We start from the raw sequence: 21,812 nt of genomic DNA on the forward strand, positions 1-21,812 counted from the left end.
TTGAAAGTAAAGCTTTTCAAACTACCATTCGCAATATTTTCCCGCGACTTGTTAGAAACAGGTTCGTTTCAGCAGTTAGCAGAGAGTGCAGATAACAGGTGACACCGTGCTTGCGCAGCTACCATGACGTAGGAAGCCCATATGTACATACGTGTAAAACTTTGAAAGATCATACATTACGTCACAGAAGAAACAACACATCAAAGAATACTCCAAGAGCATTGGAATTTTGTGAACCATACTAAAATGTGTACATTCGTATGTCCAGAATCCCAATGAAGTAGGCCTCGACCTGATATTAAGCTTTTCAGTGTGGTTTTCGGGATGTAAATTTTCTTGGAGCACCAGTACTGTATTATATCATGTTCGGTTCTTTATTATGGCATAATGCCATACGTGCTAGAAGATGAAAACGCGCACCTGAAATTCAGTGAAAAGTTGAAACTAGCCAGTACTGTGGAATTAAACATTTTGTTTCAAATACATTGACTGCCTCTGCGAAAAGGTTAATAAAAGTCAAATTTCTTCAGCAAACAGACAAAAATAACTTCGTTGTTCTGCAAGGCGATTAATGCTCGACTGTCAGAAAGGTGGAAATAAAATAAAATCTGAAACTAATAACATATTTTATCCTTCCGTAATTATATGAATGTATTTTAATTCACTTGATAGCTCCCGGCCACAGATATCCGTTTTGCTTTCATTTGACGTAAGAGTAAACGAAGGGGACACAGCAAAATCACTAAATGTAAACACAGGTCACGTGGAGACTACCCACTATAACTCAGACTGCTCTGCGCATCAGCCCCAGATCTACGATATTTGCTAACCGGGTCAATGCTAAAAAAATCGAATTTTCAAAAATATGTTCATCTTGTAGAGCACATCTTTCTGAAAAGTCTGAAACATAAAACATGTGTTCGAGGAAATGTAAGGCATGTTATTTGGTCTTAAGCATTCCAAAGTGCAGTGCCACGCCTCTTCATACAGCATTCTTCTATCGCACATCACTGTATTTCGCTCTGTAGAATTGAAACATGTATATTTTGTAACTGATGCCATCAAACTATATTCAGGACAGTGGAAATTGAGATGTCCTGTGGTGCCTCTCCTGATCCCAGTCAGCTGGTTTGACAGCCTAACCCCTCTTAAAAATAAATAAATAATCTTGCAATTCATAGCAGATGGGATTATTTGTAATCGAGAGAACAAGAACTCCTCGGAAAATCTGCACTCATTATTGCCTGTTAGCTAATAACTTGCTGTGTGTGACAAAATTAAATATAGGATGCATAAAACCAATAAAGACAAGAGACAAGCAAGAAATTACACATTTATTCAATCCTTAGCAACTACAATTTTTTTCTCTCTAATCTTGCTACAGCTTTACATGGTGTGCTTTCCTTTCTGTTATCTAATACGGAAAAAGCTGTTAACACAAATAATACCCAAGACTGATGTGGTTTCTCGATCTGATTACATCTATTTCGTCACTGTCTGATAGACAAAACAAAATAGGCCTTTCTAATATTGCAGCAATTTTGTAACACACACCAAATAAACGAGACTGTTTTGGCACAAATTGTCATTTTTATAACACAACAGAATATAATTCACGAAGTACCAATATCAAATGCCTATAAGGCCTACTACAAGTTAAAAGCTTTAGGAAATAGTTTCACATTTCATTCATACGCACCAGTTTCTCAAGTATGACACCAACAAGTAGTATTATGAAATTTTTATATAAATTTGGAATCATCTTACTCTTCCATAATTTGTGGGATATCCCAGTTTCATCACCTTCCTTGTTCTAACAATCTTGTCTTCACCAGTTCTGTAGCTATTCCCGCCATTGTCAAAATTTGTTCGCCAATTAACTTCACTAACCCTGCCAGAATCACAGGTCTAGTTAGCCTGCGATTATTCTCCGGTTAGGTGTTGTTACATGTTCGTACAACACGTTTTCTGCGTTACTTCAAGAACAGAATTTAAGTGGCTGCTAGCCGGGGACTGTACAACTGGCCCTCACTAATGTAGCGGTCTGGCCAAAAATTTTCTGTCAAAATTTCATTTTCTTGGATACACCAAGGTGATAATATGTAATCTTTCTCACCTGTTATTCCTGGTAGTCATTTATTTCCAGTCTGGTAGTCCGAATCTATGGATTTTGCTAGTACCTATAACTATGCTAATCATTCGCAAACCCAATCAACCACATAGACAGCGTTTGGCATTCATCCGTTCGGCTTTACTTCACTCAGCTCGTATAGCCCCGTCCCCTTTTGTCTGTGGAAAGTTTATTTCTAGATGTGACATGGATTCTCCTGACAGAAACATCACGTACACTATGCACGCATTCAAAAATCAACTTATGATTCATTCAGAAATCAAAATGTGTTCAAAAACCAACAGGGATGCGTTTCAAACTCATATGAACAATCAAAAGACCAATGTGCACTGGATGCTAAGCGCTTTGTGAAACAAGTTTTTCCCCCCCCCCTCAAGAATATGAATTTGGCGCCCCCTTTCCCCAGCAGCATCTAGCTGCGACTGCTTGCACAGCCAACAGTCACATTCCTGTAGCCAGAAGTGGGAGAATCTACTACTCAAACGCGTCTCAACTGCATGCACATCAGCCCACTCTTAACTGCTAAAACGAATCTAATGTAAAAAGTTGTGACTTCACACTCTTCAGAGGGAATTTGTTGTTATGAAGTATTGCATAGTCTTTCTAAAGCCTTTGACACATTTTGCTGTTGGCAGATGCTTGCATGAGCACTGTGTGTCTTTTTTTTTTTTTTTTTTTTTTTTGTTAGGGTTTAAGGGCGCTCAACTGCTGAGGTCATTAGCGCCCAGTCACTGGTGTTAGAGCACAAGGAACCTGCTAAAACTCAAGGGGATGGGGGGACATCAAAAGGACCTGACAAAGATGCAGATGAAATAAGTAAAAAGGTTAAATGTCTTTGGTCAAGCCAGTTAAAGTTATAAAACGCAGAAGACGAGCAGCTGCTCGAGTGTCATCAGCTAAAACATCCGGTAAGGTAGATGGTAGGGACAGGACAACACGAAATTGACTAAAACGGGGACACGACAATAAAACATGGCGCACCGTTAATGCCTGACCACAAGGGCACTGCGGGGCTGGGTCACCAGAGAGCAGGTAGCGGTGGCTAAACCGGCAATGCCCAATCCGCAACCTGGTCAGAAGGACCTCCTCGCGCCGAGATGGTCGGGAGGAAGTTGTCCAAGCAGTTGGGAGCGGTTTTACTGCCTGGAGCTTGTTTCCTTGGAGGGATGACCAAGCATCCCACCACAAGGACACAAGCCTCTTACATACATCCCCACAAACGTCAGATGACGGGACACAATGGGAGGCTGGCCGAGGCTGGAGGACTGCAGCCTTGGCTGCAGCATCCGCAGCCTCATTCCCAGGCACTCCTACATGTCCGGGGACCCATAGAAAGCTGACAGAACCGCCATTATCAGCGAAAGAATGGAGGGACTGCTGTATTCGTTGAATCAAGGGATGGACCGGATAGGGAGCCCCAAGGCTCTGAAGAGCACTGAGGGAGTCAGTGCAAAGTACATACGATGAATGGCGGTGGCGGCGGGCATACTGAATGGCCTGATGGAGAGCAAAAAGCTCGGCCGTAAAGCTGGAACATTGGTCAAGGAGCCGGTATTTAAAGGTGGCGGTCCCGACGACAAAGGCACAGCCGACACCATCGTCAGTTTTGGAGCCATCGGTGTAAATAAAGGTGTGACCAGCAAGTCGAGCACAAAGTTCGACAAACCGTGAGCAATACACTGCAGCCGGAGTACCCTCCTTCGGGAGTGAGCTGAGGTCGAGATAAATACGAACCGGAGCCTGGAGCCAAGGTGGTGTCGGGCTCTCACCCTCTCTGAAGGTGGTAGGGAGGGCAAAATCCAATTGTCGAAGCAGGCGACGGAAGCGGACTCCGGGGGGCAGCAGGGCAGACACATACAACCCGTACTGACGGTCGAGAGAATCGGCGAAGAAGGACTGGTAAGAGGGGTGTTCGGGCATAGACAACAGCCGGCAGGCATACCGACACAGCAGTATGTCGCACCGGTAGGTCAATGGTAACTCGGCAGCTTCAGCGTAAAGACTCTCGACAGGACTAGTGTAGAAGGCTCCGGTCGCAAGACGTATCCCCCGATGGTGGATGGAGTTGAGCCGGCGTAAGAGGGATGGCCGAGCGGACGAGTAGACGAAGCTCCCATAATCCAGCTTCGATCGGACTATGGACCAATACAAGCGAAGCAGGACAGTGCGATCCGCTCCCCAAGATGAACCGCTAAGAACTCTGAGGACATTAAGGGAACGTGTACAACGGGCCGTCAAATAAGAGACATGTGGAGACCAACACAGTTTCCGGTCCAACGTGAGCCCTAGAAACTTAGTTGTGTCCACGAAGGGGAGAACAACGGGACCGAGATGTAAGGATGGCGGAAGGAACGCTTTATATCGCCAAAAGTTGATACAAACCGTCTTCTCTTCAGAGAACCGGAAGCCATTTGCCACGCTCCATGAGTAGAGGCTGTCTAGACAACGCTGGAGGCAGCGCTCCAGGAGGCATGTTCTCTGGGCACTGCAGTAGATCGCGAAGTCATCGACAAAGAGGGAGCCTGAGACATTAGGTGGAATGCAATCCATAATTGGATTGATCGCGATGGCAAAAAGGGCTACGCTCAAGACGGAGCCCTGAGGCACTCCGTTCTCCTGGAGGAAGACGTCGGACAATATGGAACCCACACGTACCCTAAACTTTCGATCCGTTAAAAAGGAATCAATAAAAAGGGGCAGACGACCGCGTAGGCCCCACTTGTGCATAGTGCGGAGGATACCTCCTCTCCAACAGGTATCATAAGCCTTCTCCAAGTCGAAGAACACGGCTACCGTTTGGCGCCTTCGCAAAAAGTTGTTCATGATGAATGTCGACAAGGTCACAAGGTGGTCAACAGCGGAGCGGCGGCGACGAAAGCCGCATTGGACATTAGTAAGTAGTCGTCGAGATTCAAGAATCCAAACTAACCGAGCATCAACCATGCGCTCCATCACCTTACAGACACAGCTTGTAAGAGAAATGGGGCGGTAACTAGAAGGAAGGTGTCTATCCTTCCCGGGTTTGGGTATAGGAACAACAACGGCGTCACGCCAACGCATGGGGACCTGACCTTCGGTCCAGACGCGATTGTAGGTACGAAGAAGGAAGCTTTTGCCCGCCGGAGAAAGGTGTGCCAGCATCTGAACGTGAATGGCATCTGGCCCCGGAGCAGAGGACCGGGACAGTGCAAGCGCACGTTCGAGTTCCCGCATAGTAAAGGGGGCATTGTAAGTTTCCAGATTCAGCGAGTGGAAGGAAGGTCGCCGAGCCTCGTCTGCCTCTTTCCTGGGAAGGAAGGCAGGATGGTAATGGGCGGAGCTTGAAACCTCCGCGAAAAAGCGGCCAAAGGCGTTGGCGACAGCCACAGGATCAACAAGGACCTCATTACCTGAGGTCAGGCCAGGTACTGAGGAGTGGGCCTTAATGCCCGACAGCCGGCGCAGGCTACCCCAAACAACGGAAGAGGGAGTAAAACTGGTAAAGGAGCTCGTGAAAGAGGCCCAGCAAGCTTTTTTGCTGTCTTTGATGACTCGACGGCATTGCGCTCGGAGTCGTTTGTATTCAATACAATTCGCCAACGTAGGATGGCGACGAAAGGTGCGTAAAGCACGTCGTCGAGCACGGATAGCGTCCCTACAAGCCTCGTTCCACCAGGGGACGGAAACGCGACGTGAAGAAGAAGTAGTACGAGGTATGGAACGTTCGGCAGCATGGATAATAACAGCCGTGAGGTATTCGACCTGACTGTCACAGCTGGAAAAATCGTGGTCCGGAAAGGTCGCCAGGGAGGAGTAAAGTCCCCAGTCAGCTTTCAGTATGTTCCAGCGCGAAGGACGTGGGGATGGGGTGTGGTGCAGGAGACGAACGACACAGGGGAAGTGGTCGCTCGAATAGGTGTCAGAAAGGACATACCACTCGAACCGACGGGCAAGAGTGGTAGAACAGATTGAGAGGTCCAAGTGGGAGTAGGTATGAGTAGAGTCCGAGAGGAAAGTCGGGGCGCCGGTATTGAGGCAGACAAGATTGAGATGGTTGAAGACATCCGCCAAGAGTGAGCCTCTTTGACAGGATGCAGGAGAGCCCCAAAGGGGATGATGGGCATTGAAGTCGCCAAACAATAAGAACGGCGGGGGAAGCTGATCGATCAGGTGCATCATGTCAGCCCGACTAACAGCAGATGACGGTGGAGTGTAGATGGTACAAACTGAAAAAGTAAAAGCAGAAAGAGTAATGCGGATAGCTATTGCTTGGAGTGGGGTGGTCAATGGGATGGGATGGTAATAGACATCGTCCCGAACGAGCAACATGACCCCACCATGAGCTGGGATACCGTCCACAGGGGTGAGGTCATACCGCTCCGAGGTATAGTGGGAAAAGGCAATACGGTCAGTCGGGCGCAACTTGGTTTCCTGGAGACCAAGGACGAGCGGACAGTGCAGGCGGAGGAGCAGTTGTAATTCCTCCCGATTAGATCGAATACCTCTTATGTTCCAATGAAACAACGCCATTGCTAGTCAAAAAGTTGGGGGAACGAGACGGGGAAGAGCTGGTCACCTCGATGGCCGCGGAGGGCCAGGTTGCGAGGCAACAACGCTACAACTGATGGCAGGCGGATCCGGTTCCATCGACTCGTCGCCAGCTGCGGCCGCTGTCCCTGATGGTGTAGGAGGGGCCGCATCATTTGCCGACAAAAGGCCGGCGGAACGCCTGGCAGCAGAGCGTCCCGGCGAAACTGAGGACGGCCGGGAGCAGCGACTCACGGATGAAGCGTCAGCTGAAACGCGCCGGGGTGGAGAGAGGGATAGAGACTTCTTCTTGGAGGCCTTCTTGGAAGGCCGAGGAGGCACAGGGATGGTGGGCTGGACCCGAAGAAGGTCCTCACGCGCGGGGTCCGTTTTGGAACGCCGGACCTCGGAAGCTGGGGTCCGGAACGTTTCCCCGATGGACGCCTGAGAAGAGGATCACTTCTCAGGTGGCGTGGGGGGAGGAGGAGGAGGAAGGGTGGCCCCTGGGGCAGGGGGGGTGGGGGCCGCGGGGGAGGAGGAGTTGGAAGGGAGGGATTTGGGAGGCGGAGGCAGAGCCCCCTGATGGGCAGAGGAGGCGGAGGGGGGACAGGATAGAGGTGAGGATACAGCGGAAGGAGTGGACACAACTGAGGCAAACGAAGTGGCTAGTGACACGGGATGAAGGCGGTCATACTTCTTCCTGGCCTCAGAATAAGAGAGCCGATCCAAAGTTTTGATCTCTTGTATCTTTTTCTCCTTCTGATAGGCGGGGCAGTCTGGGGACCTAGGCGAGTGGACGCCAGGACAATTAGGGCACCGAGGTGGTGGGGTGCAAGTATGTTCCTCACGAAGAGGACGCCCACAGTCGCCACAAAGGGGCTCAGCCTCACACCGGGACGACATGTGCCCAAAGCGCAAACACCTAAAACAGCGCATAGGAGGCGGGACGTAAGGTCGCACGTCGCACCGGTAGCACATCACCTTTACCTTCTCCGGGAGAATGTCCCCCTCGAAGGCGAGGATAAAGGCCCCGGTGTCGATGCGACGGTCTTTGGGGCCGCGCTGGACTCGCCGGACGAAATGCACGCCGCGGCGCTCGAGGTTGGCCCTGAGCTCCTCATCAGATTGTAGCAGGAGGTCACGATGAAAAATAACCCCCTGCGTCCTATTTAGTGCCAGATGTGGGACAATGGAGACTGGGATGGCCCCTAGGCGGTCGCACGCCTGGAGTGCCGCCGATTGTGTGGCAGAGGTGGTCTTGATAAGAACGGACCCTGATCGCATCTTGCTGAGAGCCTCGATTTCCCCGAAGACGTCCTCAATGTGCTGAAGAAAGAACATGGGCTTGGAGGTGGCGAACGTCCCCCCATCTGTTCGAGAACAGACCAAATAGCGGGGGAAGTACTTCGCCCCAAGCCGGCGGGCCTGTCCCTCCTCCCATGGAGTGGCCAAGGGGGAAAGGGCAGGAGAACCAGAACTAGAAACGGTACCTTTTCTTTTGGAAGACTCGGCCGCAGAGCGACCTGATACGTGTTGACGTTTCATGTGCGAAACGTCCGCCCCGATACCATCCACTCCGACCAGGGGCTCTCCCCACGGGCGCCACCCAGCCGCAGCAAGGGCCACCTGGCAGGATGACCATTGCCGGGAGTCCTGATGCCCCAAGGAGACGGGCATCTACTCCTTGGCCAACGTGGGGAGGGCGCAGCTCAGGTATCGGCAGTACGATCCCTGTGTTGTCAGGGGGCTACAACCTAGAGGGTACATGACGACCCCACCACAACGGGCTGGCTACCGTGCTGGATTTCTGGTGCCATGGAAAGTCCATCATGATCGCTGGTGCAGATGGAGATGCACTATGGGCGTAACTTGGACAACCCATCAGGCGTTTAGGCCCAATTTGAGGAATAATGGGTATGGTGACAATGCCGGTGCAATGCTGAGTGCCAAGGTCTTAGTGCACTTAGGACCAGTGGTACACCATGTAAGGTGTCCTTCCCCAAAAGGCTCGTACTTCTGTAGAATTTTGAAAAATGGAGGTCAAACCCCAAGGGGGACCATCACATTAAGGCCAAAACATTTGAGACTCCTTTTAGTCGCCTCTTACGACAGGCAGGAATACCGCGGGCCTATTCTTACCCCCGAACCCGCAGGGGGGGCACTGTGTGTCGTCGTATACAGCGCATTTCCTTTGCAATTTAAGATATTTTTGTTTTTTCTCTCGTTTATGTTTTATTGTTGAAGTATTATTCTGCAGTAGCAGGATACAGTAATATCCTTTGTTAGAGTATCGGTTCTTGCTGGTCTAAATTACAAAAATTTAACAGAAAACTAAAACAATGAAAAATTCCCGGGTTTTTCCTGTTTTATCCTGGATGAAAGAATTCTCAGGTTTTTCCCAGATCGCCTGGTTGTCCCAGGTTGTATACACCCTGATCATACAGTTCAATAATTTTCACCCTGTAATTACATCAAATGGGAACTCAATGTTGTAGTATTACAATATTCAGGCTGTATCAAAGAGAAACAATGTACAGGCTGTATCAAAGAGAAACATCAAATTTTAAAAAATCATGACTATAATATTTGAGTAAGTGCATGAACAAAAAAATGTTCAAATGTGTGTGAATTCCTAAGGGACCAAAGTGCTGAGGTCATCGGTCCATAGACTTACACACTACTTAAACTATCTTATGCTAAGAAAACACACACACACACACACACACACACACACACACACACACACACACACAAACAACAGTCTCTGGCAGCTGAAGTCAGACTAAGAGCAGCACATGACGGGAGGAGGCTGGGGCGGGAAGGCGAGGGATAGTAGGATAGGGGTGGGGGATGGTAAAGTGCTGCTGGGGAGCATACAGGGATGATATGGAGAGAGGATAGGGCAGCTAAGTGCAGTCAGGAGGTTAGGCAGAGGGTAGGGGGGAGAGGAGGGGAGGGGGAGTGGAAAAGGAGATAAGTTGATAGACTGAGTGCGTTGGTGGAACAGGGGACTGCATAGCAGTGGAATGAGAGCAGGGAAGGGGCTAGATGGGTGAGGACAATGACTAACGCAGGTTGAGGCCACAAGGCTTTTGGGAACATAGGATATACTGCAGGAAGAGTTCCCATCTGCACAGTTCAGAAAAGCTGGTGTTGGTGGGAAGGATCCATATCATACAGACTGTGAAGCAGTCACTGACATGAAGAATGTTGCATTGGATGGCATTCTCAGCAACAGGGTCAATCAGTTGTTTCTTGGCCATAGTTTGTCGGTGGCCATTTATGGGAACAGACAGCTTGTTGGTTGTCATTCCTACATAAAATGCAGCACAGTGGTTGCCACTTAGATGTTATATAACATGACTGGTTTCACAAGCTGCCCTGCCTTTGATGGGATAGCTGGTGTTTGTGACCGCACTGGAGTAGGTTGGGGTGGGTGGATGTATGGGACAGATCTTGCATTTAGATCTATTACAGGGAATATGAGCTATAAGGCAATGGGTTGGGAGAAGGGATTGTGTAAGGATGGATGAGAATATTGTGTAGGCTTGATGGATGGCGGAATACCCCTGTGGAGGATGTGGGAAGGTCAGTAGGCAGGGCATTCCTCATTTCAAAGCATGACAATTGGGCATCCCAACTGGTTACTGTGCCCCCACAGAGAGAATTTCTGCTCTCTTCGATCAACACCTTCAGCCTACTACCCACATCATACCCTCCTACAAAGATATGATCAATTTCCTTCACATACTCTCCAGAGTTCCTGTTACTTTACTACATACTGCCCTGCTCATCACTACTGATGCCACCTCCCATTACACTAACATCCCTAATGCCCATGGCTTTACCACTATTGAACATTACCTTTCACAACACCTAATCGATTCCATACCAAAAACCTCCTTCCTGTTTGCCATGACCAACTATATCCTCACCCATAATTACTTCTCCTATGAAGGCATGACTTTCAAACAAATCCGGAGTATGGTTACGGGCACCCACATGGCACCATCCTATGCTAACCTATTCATGGGCCATCTAGAGGAATCCGGTCCTACTCAGTCCAGAAAGCCACCTTCCTAGACGTTGACCTCCACCTCAAAGATGGCTACATCAGTACCTCTGTCCATATCAAACCTACCAATCACCAGCAATATCTCCCAGCCATCCATAGCCATCGCATCTGCAGTGACGAGCGGTCTCTCTCAAAATTTATCAAGGGTCTCACTGAGACCTTTACAAACAGTAAATACCCTCCCAACCTTGCACAAAAACTAATCTCCCATGTCTTATCCTTCCAGTCACCCATCAACTTCCACAGTCCCACCATCCAGCCCTAGAGCCAGATTACCCTCACAACTCAGTACCATGCAGAACTAGAGCAATTGAATTACATTCTCCACCAGGGTTCTGACTACCTCTCATGTCCTGAAATGAGAAATGTCTTGTCCATCATACTTCCCATGCCCCCCATAGTGGTATTCCACCATCCACCGAACCTCACAATATCCTTGTCCATTCCTACACAACCCTTTCTTCCAACCCATTGCCTAACAACTCAATGCCTGTAATAGACCTAGATGCAAGACCTGTCCCATACATCCTTCCACCACCGCCTACTCCAGTCTGGTCACAAACATCACATATCCCATCAAAGGCAGGGCTACCTGTGAAACCGGTCATGTCATCTACAGGCTCAGCTGCATTCTACAGGGGCTGACAACCAGCAAGCTGTCTGGCCATGAATGGTCACCGACAAATTGTGGCCAAGAAACAACTGGATCACCCTGTGGCTGAGCATGCCATCCAACATGATGTTCTTTATTTCAATGACTGCTTCACAGCCTGTGCCATACAGATCATTCCCACCAACACCAATTTTTCTGAATTGCACAGGTGGGAACTCTCCCATGTTCTCATAACTCTTTTGGCCTCAACCTTCATTAGTCATTGTTCTCACCCGTCTAGCCCCTTCCCTGCTCCCATTCAAGCACCACCCAGCCCTCTACCCCACCAACACACCCAGTCTTATTACTTCTCTCCTTTTCCACTACCCTCCCTCTCTCCCCTGCCCTCTGCCTAACCTCCTGACTGTGACTAGCTGCCCTACCCTCTCCCCACTTCATCCCTGCAAACTCACCAGCAGCACTTTACCGTACCCCACCCCTATCCTTCTATCCCTCCCTGCTGCAGCCTCCTCCTTAGCCTCACCCAATTGCCTCTCCCATGATGCACCACTGCTGCTGCTGCTTGTAATCTGGCTTCAGCTACCAGACATTGTGGTCTGTGTGTGTGTGTGTGTGTGTGTGTGTGTGTGTTTTGTCTATTTTTGACAAAGGTCTTGTTGGCCGAAAGCTTATTTTGTAAGTCTTTTTACTGAGCCTATATGCAACTCAGCATCTCTGCTATATGGTGTGTTCCAGATATACCTTTTTTTTTAATCCAAATGTGAAACTTTGATTGCTTTTATGACCTAAGTGTGGTAAATTTCATTGACATTTCCTTAAGTTTTCGCTTCCATCTGCAACATCGGAATGTTCTCGTACCGGCCGATTACACGTAAATGAGTAAATTTATATCCTGTTAATCTTGATGTTTGAAAAAAAAAAAAAAAAAACATGTCACCCAGTACCTCGCCTAGAATGTTCTGGCTGAACATGCTATGTTCTATGAGACAGGGGACAATACAGTGAGTACACCATTTTTCTGTTGTGTGGTATTTATATCGAATACTATGGACATTTTAATATTAATTTACCAATACTAACTCATTATACACCCAATCAGAAACATTAAACCTGTTGATACCAGCTACTTACTTTGACCCATGTTGTAGTCATAATGACAGACATAAACCACTTATTAAAATCCAACAAGCATAAAATATTTCTCGTAGCAAAAATTATAGTTATTCTCATGACACATCCATTGGCTTCACCTGACTGCCTTCTTTCAGTCTAACAAACTTTGGGTTATGCTACAGAACAGTATGTCACCACAACTAAGATTTCTTTTTCACAGTCGGCTTCAACTCACAATCAAACTGTCACCTTCCAACCTAACATAGATTTAAAGCTATCCTACAGCTTAGTCTGCCACATGCTACAAACCAAAAAATAATATAAAATGAAAGAAATAGTGTTATGTGCTGTGTCTGTGCATTTATGATATCACATACCACAAAGACAAATTCTGGTATCAGTGAGTGCAATCTACCTTTCCTAGATCACAAAATCATTTTAGATTGATTACATAAGAAGTGTGATGAACTTGGTGGCAGTAAATATACGTGTTAGTTGTAATACTAACACACAAAAACATGTAAGTACACAGAGGTTGCTTAAATGCAGATCATCTTGTTTTGTGGCTCAAAATTTAACTGACAATGTATGACAAAAATAGAGTAACAAATCTTAAGAAAAGCCTTATTCAATGGAAAATGCATTGACAAATACAGTACATCTGAGTAATACTGACATAATACAGGAATAATAATCATCATACCCATACATTCAATGTACATTCTCACTCTATAATCATACGTTCATGTCTCTGGAAACACAGCAACCACTCACACAAGTAAAGTAACATTTTCGGTGGTAGTAACTTATGGAGAATTGATTGGTTCGCAGAGTGACTATCTCTTCATGCCAAGTAATAAAATATATGATTAAGTTCACAAATTTTTTCCCCTGACAAAATGATATCATTTGACAACATACTGGTGTACCACAGTGTGTATGCACATTGCTGTCCAAGACGCAGATCACTAATGTTTTATTGTACCTTTCGGCAGAGAGCACTTCCCATCTTACAAATTATTAGGTTTTCTTTCTGTTCCATTCATACATGGAGTGCAGGAAGAATGATTGCTTAAAGGGCCCTGTGTGCATCTTGCCTTCACAGTTCCTGCAGGAGCAATACATAGGGGATTGTAGTACACTCCTACATTATTTACTTAACGCTGGTTCTGAAAACTTTGTTAGTACAATATTTCGTAGTGTAGTTTGTGTCTGTCTTCAAGCATCTCCCAGTTCAGGTTTTTCAGCATTTTCATGATGTTCTCATATGGGTCAAACAAACCTGTGATGCTTGGTGATGCTCTTCTAACATTCAATAACACCTGTTAGTCCCACACACTTTCAGTATTCTAGGGTGGGTCACATGAGTCCTTATAAGCAATCTCTTTTGTAGACTGATTGCACCTTCCTAGTATCCTGGCAATGAAAACAAGTCTGTTGCTGGCTTTACCTATGACTGAGCCTATGTGATCACTCCATTTCACATCCCTGTAAATTGTTACACCCATGTATTTGTATGAGTTGACCGATTACAGTTTTCAATTTCTGTCCATTTAAAATGTGTAGCCATTCTCTGTAGCATTTTGAAATATTATCAAGACCTGGCTGAATGTTTGTGCAGTTCTGTTCGCTGATACTGCTTCACTGTAAATAATTGCTTGACCTTGAAAAGTTCGAGGGTGCTATTAATATTGTCTGCATGGTCATTAAGATACATAATGGGCAAAAAGTGTTCCAGTAAACTTCCCTCCACAACACCTGAAGTTTTTTCCACATCTGTCAATCATTCATCATCCAAGACGACTTCCCTACATGAAATCTTCAACCTAGTCACAAGTTTCTTTTGATATCCCATATGATTTTATGTTTTTTAGTATGAGGGACAGTGAAAGTCTCACTATCACTTCTAAAAAAATAAAGAAGTGTAAATAAACCTTGTTTGTATGAAGATGCATGTTTTTAGTACTGATATATGACCTCTGTTACGGGTCATCCTGAGATCCATCAGGTAATTACGCCAAAGCACAAATCGTTAGCAAGGCAAGGGCTTTAAGTAGCAGATTTTTGATATGAGAATGACCTGTGACAATTGTCAAATTTGGTTAAACTAAACTTGACCAAGACAGCATCTTTTTTCATTACAATTACAAATGTTCAAAGTTGCTTGACACATCTTTAATTACGGAAGTCCTGGGAGACACTGAAATCCCCATGCCACAGTACTGGAGCACACCACAAGAGAACCCAAAACAAAATGGCATAGCCCGCAGATAAACAGGCATAATGTGGAATTTGTTTTCTGCATTTGAACAAAACAATGCTGCAACAATCCATGCGGAGTTGGTGGATGCATATGGCTACACTGCACCATCATATGAAACAAGTGTTAGGTGGTGCACATGATTCCAGTTTGGTCAAACAAGTCTGAAGGCATAGAACAATTTGCAAAACACCTCTTTGTGAAGAATCATACATCATGAGATGTGGAGGCACTGGCACTTTATGTATTGCAATCAAGGTGACAGTGAATAATGGAATTCAATTACAAATCAGTTTTCAGCTTCTTGCATGACATTTCAAATACGAACAGGTTGGCCTACTAGATCAGACACCACACAGACACACACGCACGCACGCACACGCACACGCGCACACGCACACGCACACGCACACACACACACACGCACACACAGAGAATAAATGACAACCAATCAAACTTCCCCACCCCCTCCCTCAAATCAAAAGAAAAACCATACACAGCCTACAATTAAAAGAAAAAAAAATGAATCCTCCACAACAAAAACAAAAATCCACAACCACCCCCCCCCCCATCCACCTTCCTCCCCAAACCTCACCAACCCCCCACCTCCCCCAGAGCCACAGCCAACCCCCACCCTCTCCACCCCCAAAACCTAACTAAACCACAACCCTGGCCCTGTACATCTTACTAACAGCCCGTAAGAAAACCCTCAGGGACGCTCTTCCGCCAACAGTACACATCTAAATGAGCCTGAAGGTTGGAAGAGCGCCTCTTCCCCCTCCCTATTACAGATTTAACAGCCCCCAAAACCCCTCTATAGTATTTGTACAGGCCCCACTCTCATAATTCTTGAACTCTACATTGTGATTAACAACTAAACGACTGTAACCCTCCCGAGCCAACCCACTATAAGATGCAAACCCATCAGAGACTACCGTACTACCCTGTTCTACATAATCTTGAATCAATCCCACTAAGTCCCTCTTTGTACGATTTTCCACAACCATAACACACACACAGAAGAACCAGACCTCGATACCACAGCCCCCCACACCCATAAACCAACCAAGGGCTTACCCCTCCCATACTTCCTCCTACCAAACTGTGACTCATCAATCTCAACCTTTACTCCAGGCCCACCCAACTTACCTCTGTATTTAATGTATTCCGAACAAACCTCCTGACAAAAAGAATACCAATCAAGGACCGTTCGCTCACTCACACCCACCTCATGCACGCAAAAACTGTGTGAAGACTGATAACAAAAATGGTAACGCATCAACACAGTTTCACGCAAAGCCCCCTAGACTTCTCGAACCAGGTACCCAACGAATTGAGCGCCAAACGTTGTCATACCGGCATGTCCACATACAGCTGTTCCTGGTCCGAGACACCGGAACTTTCGTTAACTTCATATACTCACCACATACAGAGCACTTTACCAGCTCGGCCAGTAATCCAAAAAGCTACAAAAATTTGATGAGCAACATAGCAATGTCACCCATCGTACCACACAGCCGAAAACGGTTCATTTTATCAGTCATATCCATTCCTAACAATGACATAAAAAAATAATTTCAAAAATTCAAACACAACAAACCACATACAACGCTACATTATCATATAAAAAACCCAAAAATTAAACAATCAACTCACGGCACAATATGCCACTAATCTTCACTTACAACCACAACAACAGCCGACAACGTCAACAACTCAAATGAACCCAATAGGTCACACACCACACAACCCACAAACCCCACCAAAGAGCACCATCGAACCGCAACGACACGCCACATACGAGGGGGGGACCCAAAAGAAACCGGACTCTGAGGGCACTGTCACTTGTAGACGTAGTGCAGGGCTCTCATGCTATATGGTGTCAGTAGAGACCTTCATGAAACAGCTGTTCAGACGGTGTCAGTGTAGAGCTGAACGTGCAAGTGTGGTATTATGTTTCTCTGACTATTGGCGGGTTACCTCTGCGAAGTCATTATGCCAACTTTAAAAGAACAAAGAGTGTGTGTGAAATTTTGTTTCCTACTTTAAATGTAGACACACCAAATGCTTCAGGAAGCTTTCCAGGAGGATGCTATGAGCCGCACACGGTTTTCGAGTGGTTTGGGCGCCTTAAACGTGGTGAGATGTGTGTTGAAGACCAAACTCATTCTGGACGCCCTTCAACATCACGAAATGAAGAGAACATTGAAAAGGTCCGCCAAAAGATCAACGAGGATCGTCGCCACACAATCGACCAAATTTCAGCAGAGACAGGAATCAGTTGGAGCTCGTGCCAGCGGATTTTGAATGAGGATTTGCACAAGACTTGTTGCTGCTCAATTTGTTCCACACCTTCTCACACAGGAGCAAAAAACCATCCGCATGAATGTGTGTCAGGACTTGAAAACAGAGATTGCATGTGATCAAAACTTCTTGAACACAGTCATTACAGGGAATGAGAGTTGGTGTTATGGGTATGACCCAGAAACCAAGCAAGCGTCAAGCCGGTGGAGGACTCCCAACTCCCCCAGACCAAAAAAAGCAAGGCAAGTGGGGTCAAATGTGAAGACGATGATCATTGTCTTTTTTGATGTTCGTGGAATTGTGCATGGGGAATTCGTACCCCCTGGCCAGACTGTTAACCAGCACTTTTATTTGGATGTCTTAAGGCGTCTGCAAAAGGATGTGAGGAGGAAACAACCGGAGCTTTGGCGATCAGGTGACTGGTTTCTGCATCACGACAATGCTCCAGCCTTATGAGTGACCCACTATTTGGCATCTCAGAGGTGGTGTGTCATTCCCCACACTCCGTATTGGCTGGACCTAGCCCCGTGCGACTTTTTCCTCTTTCCACGAATGAAAAAACGCTAAAAGGGGAGCATTATGACGATGTGGAGGCGATAAAAACAGCTTTGCAGAGGGCACTGGACAATATCAAACTTGAAGAGTTTGAAACATGCTTCCAACAGTGGGAAAAGAGAGTTGACAAGTGCATCGCATGTAATGGGGAGTATTTTGAAGGTGACTGAAGTAATTTTGTAAAAAGGTTCATCAATAAATTTTTTATGACAACAATCCGATTTCTTTTGGTCCCTCCCCCCCCCCCCCATAAAAACACATCACAAGCGCACACTAAACCAACAACAAAACCTTACCTGCAACCTACAAACATGCCACCAGAGAGCACCACCGACAGTACAAAAAGACATCTACAAACACGTGACACTCGCAAACTGAACTTCGTGCCGTCGTGATGTCACACACCACAACAGACTTACGTCACGGGTCAAAGCCGACGGGTGGTATCTGACACTTCTGGTGACCCATATATTTCACTGAAGGCTACATGCATAGCCCTTTTAACAGTCAAATTATGTGTTTTATGTAGCAGCTCTCAAAGTAGAAGGTTATACTTTCTTTCACACTTATTAAGCAGTTGTTTGTTTTATAAGTAGAACCTACTGGAATTTTGTCGACTGAAGGTAGATCTGGCCTGTCATTCTGCAATGGTAATTTTTCAAATTTAGTACGAGTTATGTTATGACCCCATTTCCTATTTTTCATTATTTAAATACGTATGTATGTATGGTATACAGATTATGTATACTGTACGAACATTACCAGAAATAGGGCGTAGACATCGAGCATCACTAAACACTGTCACAACAATTTTATTTCATGATCACATTCATTGGCATCACCATCTCATTTAAAAAAAAATTGTCACTTCCCAACACAACCTAGATCTAAGCTAATGCCACACCAGTCTTACCAATGATTAAAATAATGTAGGCCTATGGGGGAGGCAGAATTATCACACTCAAATCACAGTAGTCATACACAGAGTGATGCTGGAAGTGGTGATCTCTGTTATATGTTCAGTTCTTCTGTATGAACCAATATGAAAAATATAATGTTGCCCACTTCTTTCAAAGCAGTCACTAAACATCCATGTCTCTTCCCTTTGCAGTTTTAAAGTAAGACACTCTTTGTCTGTGAAAAATTAAGATGCCTGGTTTTTCATTGTTGCTGTTGTGGTCTTCAGTCCAAAGAATATTTGCTGCAGCTCTCCACCTGAGATTATCCTGTGCAAGTCACTTCACCTCAGAATAACAACTGCAAATTACTTCCTGTTGAACCTGTTTACTATCTTCATCATCCCTTTGTCTCTCCCTCCAAAGCCAAAATAACAATTCCTCAATGCCTCAGAATGTGACCTAACAATCTCTTCTATTACACAGTCAAGTTGTGCCACAAATTCCTTTCTCCTGAGATCTATCCTGAACATCCTCTTTACTTATGTGATCTAGCAATCTAATCATCAGCATTCTTCTGTCATTTGACAAGCTTCTGTTCTCATCTTGACTGAACTGCATTCTGTTACATTTCATTTCCACACATGATTACACTTCAAACACCTCCAGAAAAGACATCCTAACATTTAAATTTATATCAGATATTAAATACCCCTTTCTCGGAAATGCTTTTCTTGTTAGCCTACAGCCAGTCTGTAGTCTATGACCTCTACTTCGACCACCCTCAATTTGATGGAAAAAAATCTCCTTTTAGTCTTATTTTCTAATTAATTTTTATCAGCCTCACCTGTCTTAATTCAACCATGTTCCATTATCCTCATTTTACTTCTGTCGACATTTGTCTTATAACCATATTTCAAGACACTGCCCATTCCTTTCACCTGCTCATGTAACTCATTTGCCATCTCTCATAGCTCTGCAATATCACTGGTAAAACACAAAGCTATTGCTTATTCTCTTTGAATTATAAATCCCTTTCCAAACTTCTCCTTACTACATGTAGTACCTGCTCGGGTCAATGGAGGCTTTCGATCCCACCCGTCGGCTTTCACCCGTGACGTAACGGTGGTGTGGTGTGTGATGTCACGAAGGTGCGGAGTTTAGTTTATGAGTGTGTTGTGTTTGTAGATGTCGTTTTGTTGCAATCGGTGCTGTCCTCTGGTGGTGTTTTTATGGTTCGTGTGTTATGTGGTGTATTGGCTTCATTTTGGTGTTGCTGCTTGATCTGTTCAGTTGTCGTTTGCGACTGGTCTTCAACAGAAATTGGTTTCAGAGAGTTAAGAATTAAGTTTTGTTGTGTCTATGTTATTGTACTGCTGTTTGCTGTATGTTGCGTTATGAGTCGTTTAATTTAATTTGTGGCTGCTTTTGTTAGGTACGGATATGACGGATAAATATAACACTTCTTGTTTGCAGGCGGAAATGGGGGACAAAATGATGTCCCTGATAAAATTCTTACAATTATTCAGGCTGTTGGCTGAAGTGGTGAAGTGCAGCATGTGTCCACAGAACATGCGGTTGGCCAGAGTTCCGGTGCCTCGGACCAGGGACATGTGGCAGTGCCGTAGGGACAACCTATGGCGCTCCATAAGGCGTAGTACCTGGTTCAAGAGGTCTAGGTTGGGTATGTGAAGAGAGTATTGAAGACTTATTATTTTTGGTATTGATCCCCCCATAGTTTTTGTGCGCATGAGACTGGTGTTAGTGATAGGACGGTTTATGACTAGTTTTCATTTTGTATGAAAGTTTGTTCTGAATGTATTAAGTACAGGGGTAAGTTGGATGGGCCTGGGGTGGCCATGGAGGTTGACAAGTAGCAGTTTTGGAAGAGGAAGTATGGGGGGGGGGGGGGGTAAGTCTCCTGTTGGTTTATGGGTGTGGGGGGCTGTTGTATATGGGGGTTGTTTTTCAGAGTGTGTTTTTAGGGTTTTGGAGGGGCGCATGAAAAGACTAAAATAATTCTCATCGAAATTGTAAGGTTAATTATAACACGTGCTGTCACAAAATATATACGCCTTACTATCCATTAGTAAGGTGTGGGGGGCATATAGTACATAAAAAATTATCACCAATTTAGTATTAAAAGAGTTTTCTCTGCTGAGAAAACAATACAAACTCCCAGAAATGAAGTCCTCAAAGAGTCTAACAAGCGTTACTATAGTCACAGTCTAACATATTCTGTGCCATAGCAACCTTTTAATTAACTCTGTTCCGTTTTCCGAGCATTTTGAGTGTTTCGACCATAAAGTTGATAAGTAGCAATGGCACTGTATTTCGTGGAATAAATAGAGTGTCATCTTGAAGCACAAGAGAAATATGACGAAACACAGTAATGTTTCACGGAAGTTTACATAAAACAATATAAAAGATGGAAAAAGAATGCTACAGTTTCACCTACTCAACACTATTCTAGAAGATAATAAAATGACAACTTGGTTAGAGGAGAAAACAGTCTATGGGCTCCTTCGGGAGTGATCTTAACAATACCGCGAAGAGAATAGGAGAAATAACCCGAAATAAACATTACGTCCCATCTTCCAAATGCAAGTGCAGTCCGTAAAAAGGTGTAAAGAATTGTTCTATGCAAATGAACGAAAAGAAGCTTAGAAATAAAGGTAGTAAGACAATATGAACCTGTCAGGCGACGCTGATACTTTTAGCCAACTAAACATTTGGTAAAACTCTACAGCTAGTGGACAAAATATAACGTTCTGTGTTCCAACAATCTCGCCACAAAATCCTGGACGTGTTTTGTTATGTTCTGAATGTAACGAGTCCTGGCGGAAAAAAAAAAAAAATATTCAGTTTCATTAATTTTAAAACAGTCAGAAGTGTTCCTCTATTGTAGCTGCAAAATGCTGGCAGGATTTTATCGTATACTTAAAGAACTTACGTCCGTAAAGAGGATGTCGTAGCTTATTAATCTACCCACAAAACAAATTTGTCACTGCGCAGAGTCACACGTGCACAACCGACCATAACATCTTCAGACAGCACGCTAGTTCTACATACTACATAGTAGTCGGTAGATAATACTAAAGCCCGGTCCACACGCAACGATCTGTCTGCGCAGACATCGGCGCAGATGTCTGTACATGCAAAAGATCGCTGCAAAACGTAGAGGTGGGCCAAACGGTTATTCTGGAGTAACCGTTATCACAGTTCCAGTTATTCTTTGATAACCGTTATCGTTAACGGTTATTAATAACTGCCAAGTTATTTTTCGCTAGCGAATACCGATAACTCCGACAGTTAAATAACGACATAGTTGGAATCCATCAGTTTAGTTATCAGTATAA

The 21,812-nt window shown here is 45.2% G+C and overlaps 1 protein-coding gene across 1 annotated transcript in view; it reads right to left on the reverse strand.

Moving 5' to 3' along the window:
- LOC124783067 overlaps window positions 1-21,539 on the reverse strand; it is a 46,773-nt gene extending 25,234 nt beyond the window's left edge. The window contains exon 1 of the mRNA XM_047253994.1: window positions 21,407-21,539. The gene's annotated coding sequence lies outside the window, so the exon portion shown is untranslated. The remainder of the gene's footprint in view (window positions 1-21,406) is intronic.
- Window positions 21,540-21,812: the final 273 nt, after the last annotated feature.

Source organism: Schistocerca piceifrons, chromosome 1, assembly GCF_021461385.2.
Source record: "Schistocerca piceifrons isolate TAMUIC-IGC-003096 chromosome 1, iqSchPice1.1, whole genome shotgun sequence".
Lineage (NCBI taxonomy): Eukaryota > Metazoa > Arthropoda > Insecta > Orthoptera > Acrididae > Schistocerca > Schistocerca piceifrons.